The 18,077-nt window shown below is 43.6% G+C and overlaps 1 protein-coding gene across 1 annotated transcript in view; it reads left to right on the forward strand.

The window, feature by feature from the left end:
- The window catches only part of TANGO6 (transport and golgi organization 6 homolog), a 157,059-nt gene that overhangs the window by 134,990 nt on the left and 3,992 nt on the right, over window positions 1-18,077 (forward strand). The window lies entirely within an intron of this gene.

The raw sequence follows: 18,077 nt of genomic DNA on the forward strand, positions 1-18,077 counted from the left end.
ATCAAGTGCCAGTTTCTGTTTAGTGTAAACTTTTTTCCGTAAACAGCAAAATTCCCATCACTTCTCTGTGGCCAAGTGCTGCCAAAAAAAAAAAAAATTGTGATGACTTTTTAACACTTGTTATATAGAAGTTTGTCTTATTCTGTTTTGTCTCAATCCAACATAATTTGCTGTCTTTGACTTCCTAAGACCCAGTCAGACCAGAAACACAGCTTTTCAGATGTTCATTCCCACACGTTTAAAACTGAGTGTTTAGTCAACAATGAAGGCCTGTTTTTCCAAAGATCTCAACTGTCCGTCAAATACAAGATTTGTATGTGTGATCGCAACTCAAAAGTCAGACCCATAAACCCCTGAGTTAAAGAAAGTTTGCAGCTAGAGAGCCCTGGAGATTATGAGAGGCATTTTTCAGGGACCTGTTTGTCCCAGGGTCTGAGTCAGGGGCCTGAGAGAGCAGAGATGGAAGGGTGGCAGGAGAGGAGCAATGGCAAGCTGGAGACAGGACCCAGCTGAAGGAAATGGGTGAACAAGGAAGGTCAAGGCCAGGCCAAGACAGATGAAGACATTGTTACAGAGGATGAAGTGCGTGTGTCACACAATTGACCCCTCTTGTTTTTTCTCACATAACTTGGTATTTTTTCTCACATAATTTCTTAAATTGAGATGTAATTCATAGCTATAAAATGTACCCTTTTAATATACAATTCAGGGTTTTTAGTGTAATCATAAAATAGAACCATTACCATCTAATTCCAGAACACCTTTATTACCCTAAAAAGGAAGCCCTGTGACCCTTAGCAGTCACTGTCTCATTCTCTCATCCCTTTGTAGACATCTATTTTCAGTTTTCTGGGATATTTGGAGTGGAACTGTGGGTCTTACTGTAATTCTATGTTTAACTTTTTAAAAAAGATTTATTTATGCATACAAGAACTGGGGTGCAGGCCAGAGATGCAGAGGTGAGAGGATTCACCAGAGACAGAGTGGGGAGCAGAACAAGTGGATCAACTGAAATACACTGCTGAGGGAAGCAGCGGACGAGACAGGAGAGGTCTGCTGTGCCATGTAGGTCAGCTCCCTGGCCAGGGATCGAACTCTTGCTGCAGTGGCTGCCAATAGCTTGATAGCACTGTCTTTAACCTCTGCGCCACTAGGGAGGCCCCCTGGAAGCCCTAACATTTAAAACTTCCTTTTGGCCTCTTCTCATAATTAGTTACGTAGATCTACATAAATTAGAACTTGGTGTGTTCCTCTTCTGCATCAGACTTATGCTATTTTATTTTCAGATAGTTTTTCCTTACCCTTCTTATACTGATGTAAAAAGGTGAAAAGGAAGGTACTCTTATTTAAATGTTTAAAATCAGAAAATTTTAGAACGTAAGAAGAAGCCCTAGAGACTATTACAATTTTACAAAAATTTCTCTCGGATTATTAACTTCATGAGTTGTTCCTTTGACACCAGGTCCCCATAGTCAAGTAAGTTTGAAAAATACTGTATACAACTGTGTATTTCCCTCTTCAAGATTTGGGCCACGTTGGCCTTCTTAGGAGTCTGAGAAGCCTTGTGGCAAAGAAGACTAACAATTTCCTCAACGCACTTACTGAGTTGTCATTATAAGCATGCCAATGTTCCATGGAACATACTTTGGGAAATAATCCAACTGTCTTATTTTATGAATGAGGAAATAAAATTCACGAAGAGATGGTGGTTATAATTTTCCAAAGTTTATGCCAGAAAGAGTTAATACTCATTTCTAGTTGTTACTGGTAACTTGTGTTAGCCAAGTGCTAGCTTTCCTGCTCTTCCTACTTCATTTCATTCATTCATGTGGAACAGAATTTATCTTATTATCCAGGATTATCTTAGGAAACATCACGAAGAGGAGTTAAGCATCAAGTTTGGGCAAGTCTACTGTAAGATCTCTTTCTCCAGAACCAGACGTAGTGTGCTTTTATCATAACAAATTATTATACCAAAAATATAAAATTAAAAAAAGGATTAAAAAACACCAAAATATTATACCAGATATTATGGAGTTTCCCTTTCATTCTCCTGAAATGGAATTAAGTTTCTTAACCTACATGTGTATTTTTAAAATAACTATAATGACTATAATGCCCCTGAGAAGACAACCAGTCAGCTCTGAACCAGGAGGTGGGTCCTCACAAGACATGGACTCTTCTGGTGGCTTGCTTTTGAACTTCCCAGCCTTTCAAACTGTGAGAAAAAAATTTGTGTTGTTGGTAAGCCACCCAGACAATGATATTCTGTTAGAGCTGCTCAAACTGATTAACACAGAAGCATTTTATCATTTAAAAAGATGCTAACTGGACTATTTGCAATAGGTAAGCTATGGAAACAACCCAAATGCCTCAAAATAGATGACTGGATCAAGAAGATGTACATATGCACAGTGGAATATTACTCAGCAATCAAAAAAGATAAACTCATGCAATTTGCAGCAACATGGATAGAGCTGGAAGGGATCATGCTCAGTGAAATAAGCCAGAAAGAAAAAGAAAAATACCAGATGGTCTCTCTCATAGCGGGAATTTAGAAAACCTAAGTAAGGGAGCAGGACAAAGACTAATTATAATAAAGTAAAAATCAAAATCAACAAGCAACTATAAACACACTACAGGGGAGAGGGGAGAAAAGAGTAGGATCAAGGGGGGTGGGAATTGTATGGGGACTATAACCAAGATGAAAATGCATGCATTGTGCAAAAATGAAAAATGATGTAAAAAATATATAAAATTTAAAAATTAAAAAAAAATAAAAGAGGTATGAGAAAAAAATAAAAATAAAAAGATACTAACTAGAATATAAAGAAGTAAAAGGTTAGTCATTTATAATAAAATATTTTTTAATATATAAACATCTAGGCCCACTCTAAGATAGAATGACCTACTACATTGCTTTTATGTGCAGAATCACCTGACTATAATAGCCACAAATACAAATCTATCCAGATACCTTGTACTGGAAATTGAAAAGCACCAGGAGTGACACCAAGTAGCTTGATTTTCCCAAATGATGAAACTACTCTGTAAAAATTTAGAACACATCAAAAGATGATCATCTCTAAATTTGGGTGGTATTGAATTCCTGAAAGTGTCAGTGTTTATTAAAACCAAGCAAAATACTTTTATTGAGCATTTATATGTGATAGTACTTTTATTTAAGTGTTTTACATGAGTTAATTCACTTAATCTGCATAATCCATTTAGACATGAGTAATATTCCCATTTTTTTGGCATGAGAAAAGTAAGACAGAGAAGATAAGCACCTTGTCCAACAACTGGGAAGTGGCAGCATGCAGATGAACCCAGCCACTGGACTCCAGAACTCACACTGCTGGATTCTGTGACTGTCATCTGAACAACTCAGAAACTGAGTCATTTGGGAATTTTCTGTACAGATCATGGCTTACAGAAGACTGCTACAGAGCCTGGAAATGGAATCTCCAAAAGGAAAACAGGCCAGGTTACTTCCTGATAATTTGTTTACTTCCTGATAATTTGTTTACTGTCTACCCTAGAGAATGATGGACCAGTGAAAGGAGAGTGTCTGGAACTAAGCCTGGACCCCAGGTGCCCTCGCCTTCCAGAACCTGTCAGAGTGAACTCAGCAGAGAGCAGAGACAGGAAACAACCCTGGCCTCTTTTTAAATCTTCCTCATGTTCCACTATCTCTTGCCAGAAGCACAGTCCAACCATGAAGAACACTGCCCAGCAACTTTCCATAATGTGCATAGAGTTGAGAAAAGCAGGGAACAGTGAAGACCTAGAAGACGCCAAACATGTCCCAGTCTGCCAGGCTGGGACGCGAATCTCAGGACTTTACATCCTGTGCCATAGACTGATCGGAAATCATTTCTTCCTCTAATAAGCAGATGGGCCTTCAGGAGTGCAAAACTCACTTATCTTAGCTCTCTCCTCTGAAAGGAAAAAGTTCTGACTCAGTGTACCTCCTTGAAAAGACTGGAAATGACAGGCAGGATTGATGCTCTGGGGTCTGTTCCAGCTCATTGCTCATCACCCCATGGTTTAGCTGATCTGCTCCAAATAAATTCCATATTCTGAGAGTTAGTATTTCAAATTGGCTAGCATCTATTAAGGACTTATTTTATGCCAGGCAAAGTACTATATTATCAAACCTTCCTAACAACACTGTGAGTTAAACACACTTATTAACTCTGTTTACAGGAAAGAATACTGAGGTCCAGAAAGTTTACCTTTAGATGCTTGAGTCAAACAGATGAGAGCTGTGTGCACACCCAGGCTGCTTCATGGCCAGCTGGGCTGTTGGGAAGCAACTAATTAGAACTTGCCTGAGGTTACGCTTGAGAAAGAGATGAACTGTTATAGGTATACTGGATTCCGAGGACTTCTATTCCTTTAGGCTTTGCATCTTTTGCTCTTTATTCCCCCAAGTAAACAGTTATTTAGTTACGCAGTCTGGTCAAGGAACTGCAGCCACAGAAATCTTTCTAAAATGCAAATCTAGAGCCTCCCAGGTGGCGCAAAGGGTCAAGACGCAACCGATGAAGCTATCCGCAGGCACTGCAGCACGAGTTCGATCCCCTGGCTGGCCAGGGAGCAACCCACATGGTGCAGCAGACCTCTCCTGTCTCGCCCACTGCTTCCCTCAGCAGTGTGCTTCGGTCAGTCTGCCTGTTCTGTTCCCCACTCTGTCTCTGGTCAATCCTCTGACCCCCCACACCTGTGGCCTGTACCCCAATTCTTGTATGCATAAATAAATAAATCTTATAAAATAAAATAAAAATCTGCTGAGGTCCAGTTCCAAGCTAACATTTCCCCCATGCACCACAAGATAAAACCAGGCTCCTTAGCATGACATGTGAGGTCCTTTAGACTGTGGACCCCACCTGGTTCTAGAACTGTCTCTTCCGTACTCCCCTCATATGACCTAGGAACCTCCTGTCAGCTTTGATATTTTTTCTTGCCTCCACATCTTGCTTATCATGCCTCAAATGCCTTTTTCCCCCCATCTGATGAGCTTGGTTTTATCCGGTATGTTCTACTTAAATGTTACATTCTTAGTGAAAAGCCTTTCCTGATGTCTCAGGTAAAATTAGTCCTCACTTATCTAGAATGGATGTTGTGGTGATTTGTTCAAATCTGGTGTTACCGAGCACTGTGAGTCCCTGAACACATTCCTCACTTGTTTTCTTAATTGTGGGAAAGATACATGTAGCATCTTTTTTTAAAAAAATTATTTATTTATGCATACAAGAACTGGGGTACAGTCCAGAGGTATAGGGGGTGAGAGGATTCACCAGAGACAGAGTGGGGAGCAGAACAGGCAGACTGACTGAAATACACTGCTGAGGGGAGCAGCAGGCAAGTCAGGAGAGGTCTGCTGCACCATGTGGGTTGCTCCCTGGCTGGAGATCAAATTTGTGCTGCAGTGGCTGCAGCTAGCTTCATAGGTTGCATCTTAACCCCTTGCGCTACCAGGGCGGCCCAAAATGTAGCATCTTAATCATCTTCAAGAGTGCAGTTCATTATTGCTAAATACATTCACATTGTTGTGCTACCACTACCCCCATCCCTCTAGCAAACTCTACCTTTCAAAACTTCTATACCTCTTAGCCACTGACTCTCCTTCCACTACCCTCTGGTGTTCACCATTCTGTCTTTAGGAATTTGACAACTTAAAGTACCTTATTCCACTGACTTTCATCTTCCCCAAATCGAGCACAATGCCTTGCACAAAGTAAGTGCTTAAGACATGTTTGTTGGAGTAGTGCCTGGAACATCTCCTGAATGTTGGTGTACCTGCTGTGGCAATGAATATCCATCTGCATCTTAAACTGCAAATTCTGGGACTTCCAAACTTCCAGGGGTGAGGTTTCCTAAGAACAGAAATAGTCTCAGGTTTCCCAAGAACAGAAATTTTACCACCCTACCTTGGAAACACCAGCATGGCTGTGCGGTTGTCCACATGCTGTCCCAAATCTTCCTGGGAGGAATCCTCCCAGGAAGGGTGATGGGATGAATAGCACTGTGCAGTCCAAACTTGCTACCTCTCAGACTGGGCTTCATCACATGCGCACACGTGCGCATGCACACACACACACACACACACACATACACAATATGTGTATACTGGGCATATGTGTATCTGTCAAATACTGCCAGAATTGTAGCACATTCATTTCCCTTAATTTCTCCCATCTCCACACAGGTTTCTGCCATAATTCCAGTTAATCTAGCAAAAGAAGTAGCAGCATTTATTTTATCCTTTCGTTTCTTATAGAATACATGTTAATAGTGTGAAACTTTCTCTGTCTTGGGAATTGTACTTCAAACACACAGTTAAGAACCATTTTTTAAAAATATTTTTTTTAAGATTTATTTATTTATGATTATAAGAACTGGGGTACAGGCAAGAGGTGTGGGAGGTGAGAGGATTCACCGGAGGCAAAGTGGGGAACAGAACAGGCAGATAGACCAAAGTACACTGCTGAGGGGAGCAGCGGGCAAGACAGGAGAGGTCTGCTGTGCCATGTGGGTAGCTCCCTGACTGGGGATTGAACTCACACTGCAGAGGCTACGGACAGCTTCACAGCACTGCACTCAACCCCTTGCGCCACAAGGGAGGCCCTAAGAACCATTTTAAAAACATTTTGGGGGGAAGATGCAATCTTAATTTGTGAATCAAAAATGATTTTGGCCCACCTCCTTTCTGGAAAATAAAACCCTAGTGGTTGATAGTTAGGAAAAGTGGTTGATAGACCAAGATGTATATTAGCTTATGTCCAAATCATACACTTTGTTACTGGCACTTAGATTTTTCACAGGCAAAGTCATACCAACCAGCTCTACTTTTGAAACTATGGCTAGATTAAAGTCTTCTTCCAGGATTTTCCCCTAATATCCTGCACTACTGTATCCTGGCTGCTTATTACCTGGAGAGCAAAAAAAAATTTTTTTAAAGCCCTAAGCACCAACCCCTAAGATTTTGAATCCTGGAGGGGCTCATACATTTTTCAGTGTTCTCCAAGAGAATTTAATATGCAGCCATGGTGGGGAGTTACCTAGAAATGATGGTATGGATCAGAGGCCAGCTGAACCATGGAGCCATATTGGGTGGGGCGGAGGGTAAGGGTTGGGAATGGGGAAGGGGCTTTTTCTGGTCTAGTTTGAGCCATGTTTATATTAGCACATAATATAGACTCTACCAGCACTCATGATATGTTAGTGACCCTGATTTTCTCTGACCTTTGACCTAACTCTATCAGGTTAGGTTCCTGAAGCATCTTACAGGATCATTGAATTCCACTGAGCAAAAGCCATGAAGAGAGTTGCCTGCTCTTTCCCCTTGGCCAACTCAAGCTAGACGTGAGGCTGTGTGACCCTAGTCAGTCTAGAACATGCAGGCTGTCCCAAGCCAAACTAGAATCCCGAAGGGAACCCAAGCCTTGTAGCCAGCCAGTGTCCAGTTTGCTGTTTGCTGTTCCCCCTCCTTCCTGGCCAAGCCCCAACCACATAAACAACTTGAACGATGAAGGGGGGATAAGTCCACTTCCCTCCACACCTTCTACCCACTTATTAGTTTCCTAGTGACTGCAACTTAAATAGCAAGGTTTGGAGGGTAAGACCCGACAGACCTTGTTTCAAATTCTAGTTGTCTCCTTGAGCAAATCACTAAACTTCCAAATCTACTTTCCCTATAATGTAAACTAGGCTTAACAACACCTACCTCACAGGAAAATGAGATAGGGTGTGTGGGAAGCTAGTAAACACTCAGTAAATGGCAGTAGCGAGTCTTCTGTATAGAAAAGGAAACTGGACAGTGCTCCCTCTGAGGGGTATTAGCACGGAGAGCCTGAGGGCCCCAGAAACAAAGCCTTTCCCCCAGATGTGGTCATTGAGTTCACTTTGAAAGCTGGGATTGTAACCACCTTCTTTTTTTTTCTCTCCTTTTTAAAAAATTTATTTTTTTACATCATTGTTATTTTTTTTTAAAGATGGAAGTTTTCATTTCTTTTCCTTTTTTTTTAAGATTTATTTATTTATTTGTACAAGAACCTGGGTACAGACCAGATGTGCGGGAGGATGAGAGGATTCACCAGAGACAGAGTGGGGAACAGAACAGGCAGACTGACAAAATACACTGCTAAGGGCAGCAGCAGGCGAGACAGGAGAGGTCTGCTGTAGCATGTGGGACCCTCGCTGGCCGGCTGGGATTGAACTGGCTCAGCAGAGGCTGTGAACAGCTTCACAGCGCTGTGTTCAACTGCCTGTGCCACCAGGGGAGGCCCATCATTGTTCATTTTTAAACTATTTGCTTCCCTGCCCACCTCAGGTGTAGTCCCCCTAGAATTTCCTTCACCAATGCACCCGTGCACCATCACCACAGTCCCCTGTGCTCCTCCCTCCCTCCCTCTGATCCCTCTCCCTCCTCCTCCCCTGCAGGATGTCTCTGATTTATAATTGTCTATTTTTGTGTGGTTGTGTTTTGTACTGTTATTATTTTTTTTATACCGATCCCTTATTTGGTTCCCCTATATTCCTGCTATAAATGAAACCATCTGATATTTTTCTTTTTCCTTCTGGCTTATTTCACTGAGCATAATTCCTTCTAGCTCCATCCACGTTGCTGCGATGGCATGAGTTTTTCTTTTTTGATTGATGAATAGTATTCCATTGTGTATGTACACCACATCTTCTTGATCCAGTCATCTGTTTTTGGGCATTTGGGTTGTTTCCAGGTTTCACCTGTTATAAATAGTGCTGCAATAAGTAGAACAAAGAAGGTAGGAAAAATGGCCTGTGCCTGTGCAAAGGCAGCAGCAGCCTGCTGCTGGTGGGAGAAGAAATGGAGTTTGTCCTTAGAAGGTGATTACAACAGGTATGGGTATGGGTGTGTAATCACCTTCTAAAGACAAAACCCTCCATCTCTTCTCCCACAAGCAGCAGGCTGCTGCTGCCTTTGCACAGGCTCAGGACATTTTTTCCTGCCTTCTTTGTTCTATTTCCGTGCCTGTGGGGGTGTAGGAAAGCGGCTGCCTTCCTTAGATTGCTATTTAAAGACATTCTGAAAAATGCCGCCACCACTGCTGCTAGCTCTGTGGCAGCTGCTGCTCCCTGGTCCCTGCCACGGGGAGCTGCAGGCAGCCCATTCAGCGCTGGTCTCTGACCCCTGGAAGCCTTGGGTGGCTTGCCTCGGCATAAGCTAGCCTAGGAGCACACACAGTTAGGCGTCGGTAAGTCCCAATCGCCTACTTTTTGTTTAGGACCCTTGAGCTGCCACCCTTGCCTGGCCCCCGTAGCTGCTGTCTCGGTCTTTGTCCCTGTCTATCCCCCTGTAGCACTGTCGGCACTTGACCGGTTAAACCCACCCCCCTCCCCATTCTTCAGTGGAAATCACGTTTGATACCCTCCCGTTACCCTCTCCACCCCATCTCCAATTTGCACTGGAAATACCCTCCCCATTTCACAACCAGACACAATTTAGAAAGGGTAAAAATGTCATTTATCTCTAGGTCTTGCAGAGAAAAATACTTTGGAAATAAAAGGTTTTTGAAAAGCTCAGTAACCTCCAGTTAATAATAATGCTACCCTGAACTTGAGCATGTTCGCCGTTCTCTCTCTGCCAGGCATGGATAGAATCTCTGAAATTAGTAATCCTGTCTTTCTCTGCTGACCCTCCCAGTGCTTTCAGTGAGGTGGCTCAAAAGCGTGATCTTTCTGTTTGACTCGGTCCTGATTTTTTTTTTTTTTCTCATAGATCTATCAAAGTGAAGGTTTGGGTTTTGTGAGTAAAGCATTTATTTTTCTTCTGGCTAGAGCTCCCAGAATAAAATCCAAAGTGTCACCTCCATTCTGCTCCCCTTGTTTGTTTCCTGTCCATTATCCTAGAGGGGCTGCTCCCTTCTCAGACCTCAGAGCCTGACTGCGCTCTGCTGGCCCAGCAGACTTCTTCCTGCGCCCTCGCCCTAGAATAGCTCAGCCAGTATTCCCGTTTGCCATATACCCACTCCTGCCCTGACCCTGCTCACACTACATCCCATCCATTTCCCCTCTTTTTCACCCCTCCCCTTTTCTCCTGACTCCCCTCCTTTATTCATCTTCCAGACGTCTATATTTTTGGCCTCTCTATTTCCCATTTCTGGAGCTCTGCACTTACTCTTATTTTCTTAGCCCCTTGCTGGTAAAACCCAATTATCTCAATGTCAGGGTAATAGTAGCAATGCTGCTTTGAATTATACATCCCTTTGCGGTGAAAGCAAAGTACTCTCACATACATTATCTCTTCTGATCCCACAAAAAAACTTGTAAGGCAGGCCGCCTATGTACTTTTTGCACCCTCCTTGTGATAGTGAACCTAATGGCCACTTTGTGAGGCAGAGTAGTGGAGTGGTTCATAAAAAGCGCCGGTTCCATGTCGGACTGCCGGAGTTTGAAGCCTGGCTCTCCCTGTTACTAGCTGTGTGGTCCTGGGCAAATCAGAGATAATAGTACCTCTTTCCTGATGCTGTTGTGAGCTTCAGTGAGTTACTGTAGATAAAATGCCTGGACCATACCTGGCATATAACAGATACTGTGTAAGGAGTGGCTGTCATTCATTCATCAAAAATTCTACATGGGGGGCCTCCCTGCATGGCGCAGCGTTTGAGCCTGGGTTGCGAAGCTGCCCGCAGCCTCTGCAGCGCCGGTTCAATCCCCGGCCGCCGGGCAAGGGTCCTACATGGCGCACAGATCTCTCCTGCCGCCCGCTGCTCCCCTCAGCAGTGTATTTCATCAGTCTGCCTGCTCTGCTCTCCCCTCTGGCTCTGGTGAATTCTCTCACCCTCCCGCGCTTCTGACTGTACTCCAGTGCCTGTATAAATAAATAAATCATAAAAAAAAAAAAAAGTTTTCTGCATGCCAGAGCTGCTACCTGCTAGGCTTTGTTAGGCCTCAATCATAGAAAAGTAACAAGATGGACACAAATCTGGGAGAGATCAGACCGACTAACCACCATTTACCTAGCATCCACCTGTGCAAGTCTTGTGCTTGGATCTTTCTAACATTAACTTTTAATTCTGAACTACAATTTTAAAAGGAGGTGGCAGTATCCCCATTTTACAGGCGAAATCACCAGGATTCCAAGAGCTCAAGTGGTTTGTTCCAGATTCCCTAACTAGTAATTGAGAGTGCCAGGATTTGCCTCCTCTGCTTCCAGACCAGATCAGATCAGACAAGCTTCAGCTCTGTGTTTCTGTACACCCCCCACACCGCCCCCCTCTCCCCCCCTGTGGCAGGGGCCCCCTGGAGGGTTGACATTGGCCCTCATTACCTAAAAATGCTTAGCATGGCTCCTGCACACGACTTGGGAAGTGTCAGCTGAGTTGGGCTCCTCATGATTCTGGACTCCCCCCTGCCTTTTCTCATCTGTCCACTCTCACAGTCTTTGGCCTCAGACATACATTGGTTTTGACATGGAGGCACAAGGTTGCAAATGCAGGCTCTTGGAAGTGCCAGTAGCTGCTTGGCAGGTGCATACTTTGCCTGATTCTTTATCCAATATGTTTTTAAATCTAACTAGTTGGATTCTGGGGTCTCCTCCTTTTCCCGAACCCAGTCTTTTTGTCCGCCAGTCAAGCCTGTCTCCAGCCACTCACTCCAGTTCACCTCCTTTCTCCTGTCTACCCCACCCTTTTATTTAAATGTCTGACTCCCTGTTATCCCTGTTTCCATCTTTGTGCGCAATGTTTATTTCTTAGCCACAAAGGGAGTCATGACTGATAATTGATAGGATTGTGTGCAGTTCTGTTTTCTTTCTTTTTAATTTTTTTTTGCCTCATCTGTTGGTTCTATGGAAGATTGAATTTTGAAGTGCAATGTTACATAAAATGTACGTATTTATATTTTTAGCAACCCATTTTCCCCTTCAATATTATGAATGTATAGATGAAAATTCCTGCTAGATCACCTCTTCCGCCAGTTCTTATTTCTGCAAATGTCTTATTTGGGACCATTGATGCTCTTGTGTCTTATTTATCTCACATAACAATAAAAAGAACAGTAAGTTCATTCACCTAATTTCCATTCATAAGACCACCTTGACATATAAATGATTTTTTAAAATAATATTTTTTGAATAAATGAATCCACTAATTATTAAATATTTTTCCCAATTAGTGCTTATGTTAGATAGGTGGTTTGACCAGGAACTTTATTTTCCTTCCTCTATTTTCCAGATATGGTGGGTTGTGGTTCTATTGCTTTTATAGTCAAATAAATAAATAAATGTGGGAATTAAAAAGAAGAAAGATACCTGCCATTTATGCCTTCTTTTGATCTTAAAGATACAACAACCACTTTGCAGATGTTACGGGTCCAGGGCATTGAAAGCCTATTTTCCTGCTTTCCCATTGTGAGTGCACCTGTGTGTGCCCAGGGCAGCCCCTTGCTCCCTCCTTTCCTTTTTCAGAATGCTTTGCCTCGTTGGTCTTTCTAAGCCATGTCTAACCCTAAAGACAAACCTTGTCCCCGAAGCATCAACTTCTGTGTGCTTCAGGGAATTGGCAGCAAAGGAGAGGGGGGGAGTGTGTGTGTGTGTGTGTGTGTGTGTGTGTGTTGGCACTTCAAATCTAAATTCTTTTAATAAAACACCTTAATAAAACACCTGAACCCCACTCCTTTCTAAAGAGTTTTCAGGCTAGGAATCTGGGTACTTCTTTAAGCTATCCCTGGCCTAAGAGCTTCTCAGATGGTGAAAATGCTTTTTTCCACCACCTGCTGCAAAAAAATAAAACCAGATCTCCTCTGGATGTGACGCACTCACACCTGTACCCCCTCCACCTTTCCCTGGAGTCCTTGGGCCTTGATGCTTGGGGGGGTGGGGAGCAGGTGTGCTGAACTCTTAATGAGAGGTTTCCTCGGTGGGATTGCCTATATCCTGCCCACCGCAGAGGCTCCTGCGACTAACTTTACCTTTGAACTCTCCTTGGATTCAGCCCCTGATCCATGGGATTTGATGGCAATCCCTGGCTGGCAGGAAGCTTTGATCCTTGGGGAGTCCAGAGGAAGTCCTGTGATGTGTGGGATCCCCAGTGTTACAGGGATTGGGAAGAAGCCATACCAAGGTGGCTTGCTAAGATAGACCCATTAATTAAGAAGGAGCCTTGGCCTAACGCTCAGTTACCTAAAAAGGGAAATCCGGTAGCTGATAACTAGGAACTCAGCACCCCTGAAGTACAAGTGGTGGTTGCACAAGCATTATTGTTATTTTAAGGACACTGCACTGCCGAGGGGGAAATTCCTACCCACACCAGGAAAGAACAGAGCACAGAATGCCTTAAAATTTCCCTTAACAAATGAAAGCCAACCTATTTTGAATGTTAGCAGACATTAGCAAAAAACACTACGGTATTTCTGACTAGGTGAAAGATTCTTCTAGAAGAAACCAGGGGGCCTCCCTGATGGCACAAGGGGTTAAGCACAATACTGTGAGGCTATCTGCAGCCACTGCAGGGCTAGTTCAATCCCCAGGCCGGTCAGAGAGCTGCCCACATGGTGCATCAGACCTCTCCTGTCTCGTCCGCTGCTCCCCTCAGCAGTGTATTTTCAATAGATCTGCCTGTACTGTACCCCACTCTGACTCTGGTGAATCCTCTCGCCCTGCCCCCACCCCCTGACCTGTACCCCATCTCTTGTATGTATAAATAAATAAAGCTTTTTTTTTTAAAAAAAAGAAACCAAAAAAGGCTGACCCTCTAGGAAACTAGAATTTTATATAAGAGATGTGCTGGGCTGTAACCCCCTGAAGAGGGTTGGGGGTCTTGTCTTTAAGCTGTCTCCTCATAACAAGCATGCCAGGTTTGCTTAGACTCTACCATCACATGAGGTAGTTTGGGGGTGGGGGACTCGCTGAAGTTTCCCCAAATCACTTTTCGGTGCTACTCAATGACTACAAGTAAAAATCAGAGTGAACGCTCTTCTATGTGGTAGGAAGGTACCCCTTCTTACCTCCACAGGCAGAAATCACTTTCTCTGCTTGCGCAGAATCTGTACATTCCCCTCTTATGTTGGAGATCACACTGTCCGATGTGAGTCAGCCTCCTCGGTAGGCTGTAGCTGCCGGAGGGGAGGGTTTGTATATTATTCATCCTTTTATCACCAGCACACTGCCTGGGCACGAAGTAGGCCCTTAATAATGATTATTGAATGGGTGAGTAAGTATAGATGGTAATCATGATTCCGGAATCATCTTTCCCTTTCACATGGCCAGCCTCGGGGGAAGGCAGTTTATGAAGGGAACATGGGGGCAGTGCCACTGTTAGGGCCAGACACCTGAGCTTGGAAACCTGACTGCTGCCCACTGTCTTAGTGGAGACACAGTACAGTATGGTCACTGTGGGACATGCTGACGGAATACAGTTGCTTAACAGGGCAGCTTTGGACAAGGACCATGAAAGTTGTCTGCAGGGTTGGCTGTTTAGTACGTGAGGCCCAGTGTAGAATGAAAATGCAAGTTCCTTGTTTAAAATAAGAAAAAGTGACATCAATAGCCTCCAAATATAAGTTTGTTTCTTTTGTCCAGTATCTCTCATGGTGTTTATTTGCTCTTAATATTGTTCAAAGTAAAGAACGTTTTATTTTTTTAAAGATTTATTTTATTTATTTATACATACAGTAGCTGGGGTACAGGCCAGAGGGACGGGAGCAGGGAGTGAGAGGACTCACCAGAGACAGAGTGGGGAGCAGAACAGGGAGAATCTACTGAAATACACTGCTGAGGGGAGCAGCAGGTGAGGCAGGAGAGGTCTGCTGCGCAATATGGGTTAGTTCTCTGGCTGGGGATCAAACTTATGCTGCAGTGGCTGTGGACAGCTTCATAGTGCTGAGATTTAACCCTTTGCACCACCAGGGAGGCCCAAAGAACATTTTAAACATTAAAGTCTTACCTTGGATTTCACTGTTCATCTTTATATCTGCAATGTCAATTTTAATAGCATAACTCATGTGGAATCACCAAAATTACAGAACTTCTATTCCATAGTTTGTTCCTACACATGGATTTCCTTCATAGCAGAGCAGTAGAAACTGTACAAAACTAATGCTGCTGTTATTTTACTTCTTCATATGTAGACATTCTATTAGCACTATCTTCTGTTTTTGTTTTTGTTTTTTTTTTTTAACATTTATTTATTTATGTATACAAGCACTGGGTACAGTCAGAAGCGCGGGAGGGTGAGAGAATCCACCAGAGCCAGAGCGGGGAGCAGAGCAGGCAGAAGGACCGAATTTCACTGCTGAGGGGAGCAGCGGTCGGCAGGAGAGGTCTGCGCGCCATGTGGGACCCTCCTCTGGTGGCCGGGGAGCAGCCGGGGATCGAACCGGCGCCGCAGAGGCTGCGGGCAGCCTTGCAACCCAGCGCTCAACCTCTGCGCCACCGGGGAGGCCCTGGGAAACGTTTTTTTAATTACACTATATATATTTTTTTAAATCACAAATGTGATCCATGGCTACAAAGAGAACCACAGGCAGGGTAGGAATACTTACTTAGCTGGGGTAGGAAAGACTTCCCTGAGGAAGTGTCATTTAGGCTGAGGGTGAGTAGGAGTTGTAAGGTAAAAAGAAAGTGAAATAGTCTTCTAGAAAGAGGGACCAGCATATGTAAAACTTGGAGCTGGGACAGCTTTATTCACATAAGGAAAGAAAGAAGGCCGACCTAGACCCAGCACAAGAGACTCCAGGAGAGACCAGCAAGTGGCCTCGGGGTTTGTTTTGTGAGGTCCTTTTTCCTGACCTTCCTCCTTCCACTCCCCAACTGCCCTGCTCATCAAGAATATCAGAAGGCCTTTATTCTTTAGCAAGTCGAAGATATGGGGTGCTATGTGCTTCGTGTACTTTCATGGGATACCCACTATATTTACCATTTCACATTTCTATTCTAGTTTACCTCCTGTTTTAAAATGTGACCTCTCTTTCCTCTGACCTCGCATCAACCCTCTCTGCTTTTAGGACACTTAATGATCTGTTCTATATTGTCTTTTTTTATGTGCATGTCTTATTTGTAAGCCTTTTAAGGGCAGATTCTGTATCTGTTTTAGCTGTTAAATGGCCTCAAGAAAAAATCTTTGTCTCATGGGTAACTCAGTTAAATAAAAAGTTTATTTTTTTAATAGGTAGTACATTCATAAAATACCATGTTAGAAAGATCCAAGAGTATGCAATTCCCTCATCCCTCCCCAGCTTTTCTTTCCCTGAGGCAACTAGTTTTTTTATTGAATTTTTGCAGACAGCCCATGTTTATAGTAGATAGGCTATTATATATACTTATTACATGACTTTTATGCAAAGTCATAAAAATGCAAGAATAGATGAATGTCTGCATTCTCCTACTTCTTTTTTGCTGATCTTCTCCTTGTTCAAAATTATACATTGGCATAGGCTTCAATATACAGCCTACTCTTTAGTCAGAGAATTTTTTTTAAAGATTTACTTATTTATGGGCCTCCCTGGTGGCGCAAGGGGTTAAGCACCGCACTATGAAGCAATCCGCAGCCTCTGCAGCATGAGTTCGATCCCTGGCCGGCCAGGGAGAAACCCCATATGGCGAGGCAGACCTCTCCTGTCTCGCCCGCTGCTTCCCTCAGCAGTGTATTTCAGTCAGTCTGCCTGTTCTGTTCCCCGCTCTGTCTCTGGTGAATCCTCTCACACATACACACCCCCCATATCTCTGGCCTGTATCCCAGATCTTATATGCATAAATAAATAAATCTTTTTTAAAAAAAAGATTTATTTATGCATACAAGAGCTGGGGTGTAGGCCAGTGGTTGGGGGGTAGGGGGGGTTTGAGAAGATTCATCAGAAACAGAGTGGGGAGCAGAACAGTCAGATCTACTGAAATACACTGCTGAGGGGAGCAGCGGGCAAGGCAGGAGAGTTCTGCTATGCCATGTGGATTAGCACCCTGGCTGGGGATTGAACTCATGCCACAGTAGCTGGTGATAGCTTAATAGTACTGAGACTTTAACCCCTGTGCCACTAGGGAGGCCCCAGAAGAGATACTTATTTTTACATATGCTTTGAACTGTAATACTTTTTCAATAAAAATATATAAGAACAGGGCCTCCCTAGTGGCACAACGGGTTGAGCGCCACGCTGTGAAGCTGTCCGCAGCTTCTGCAGCGCGGGTTCAATTCCTGGCCGGCCAGGAAGATACCCACATGGCAGGGCAGACCTCTCCCGCCTTACCCGCGGCTCCTCTCAGCAGTGTCTTTGGTCCGTCTGCCTGTTCTGCTCCCTGCTGTCTCTGGTGAAGTCTCTCACCCTCCTGTGTCTCTGACTGTACCCCAGTTCTTGTATAAATAAATAAATCTTTAAAAATATATATATATATGAACATAGGCTTGGGATGTTTAAAATCTGGCTCCATTTTTTTTTAGCTGAGTGACCTTGGGAGGTTATTTAACCCTTTAATCCTCTGCTTCCTCATCTATAAAATAGGGGTAATAATGTTTTTTAATATTAAAATTAGATAATATATGAGAAATACCTAGTATAGTACCTGACCCCCAAGATAATGGCTTTTGATGCAAAGAACCCTAGACAGAAGTCACTTGGGAAGTAGTCCTAGACATGTTGTGTGACTCCCCCCGACCTCATGACCTCAGTACCTGGATTGACCACATAATCTCTAAAGCCCCCTACTCTGACTTTTCCTGTTCTTTTGAAACCTGTTTCTTGATAGAAGTTCTAGCTCCCAAGCTGGGAAGATTTTGTAGGAAATTAGGAGTCTCTCAGGAGTGGATGCTTTGGGGCCTCCTAGTTCCTTATCAGACCATGAGATCAGAGCAGTGGATATGGAAAATGGGTAGTGGCTGTGTGTGCGGAATCTTCTCTCCTTTCCCATGTCAGAGTTGCAATTGAAAATAAAAATACAGTAAGTGTGGGAATAGAACTCTGGTGGAAAATTTTAATTTTCCTAGGCAAGGAGAGGCAGGATTGCTGACGAAATAGCCTCTTGGGTTTCAGAAGATAGGTGCCTTCTCTGGATGGCAGCAGGAGGCTTGGTGGGTGCTAAAGAGGGACATGCTGGCGACCCAGTT

Source organism: Talpa occidentalis, unplaced genomic scaffold (assembly GCF_014898055.3).
Source record: "Talpa occidentalis isolate TD23 unplaced genomic scaffold, MPIMG_talOcc4v2.1 talOcc4.17, whole genome shotgun sequence".
Classification (NCBI taxonomy): domain Eukaryota; kingdom Metazoa; phylum Chordata; class Mammalia; order Eulipotyphla; family Talpidae; genus Talpa; species Talpa occidentalis.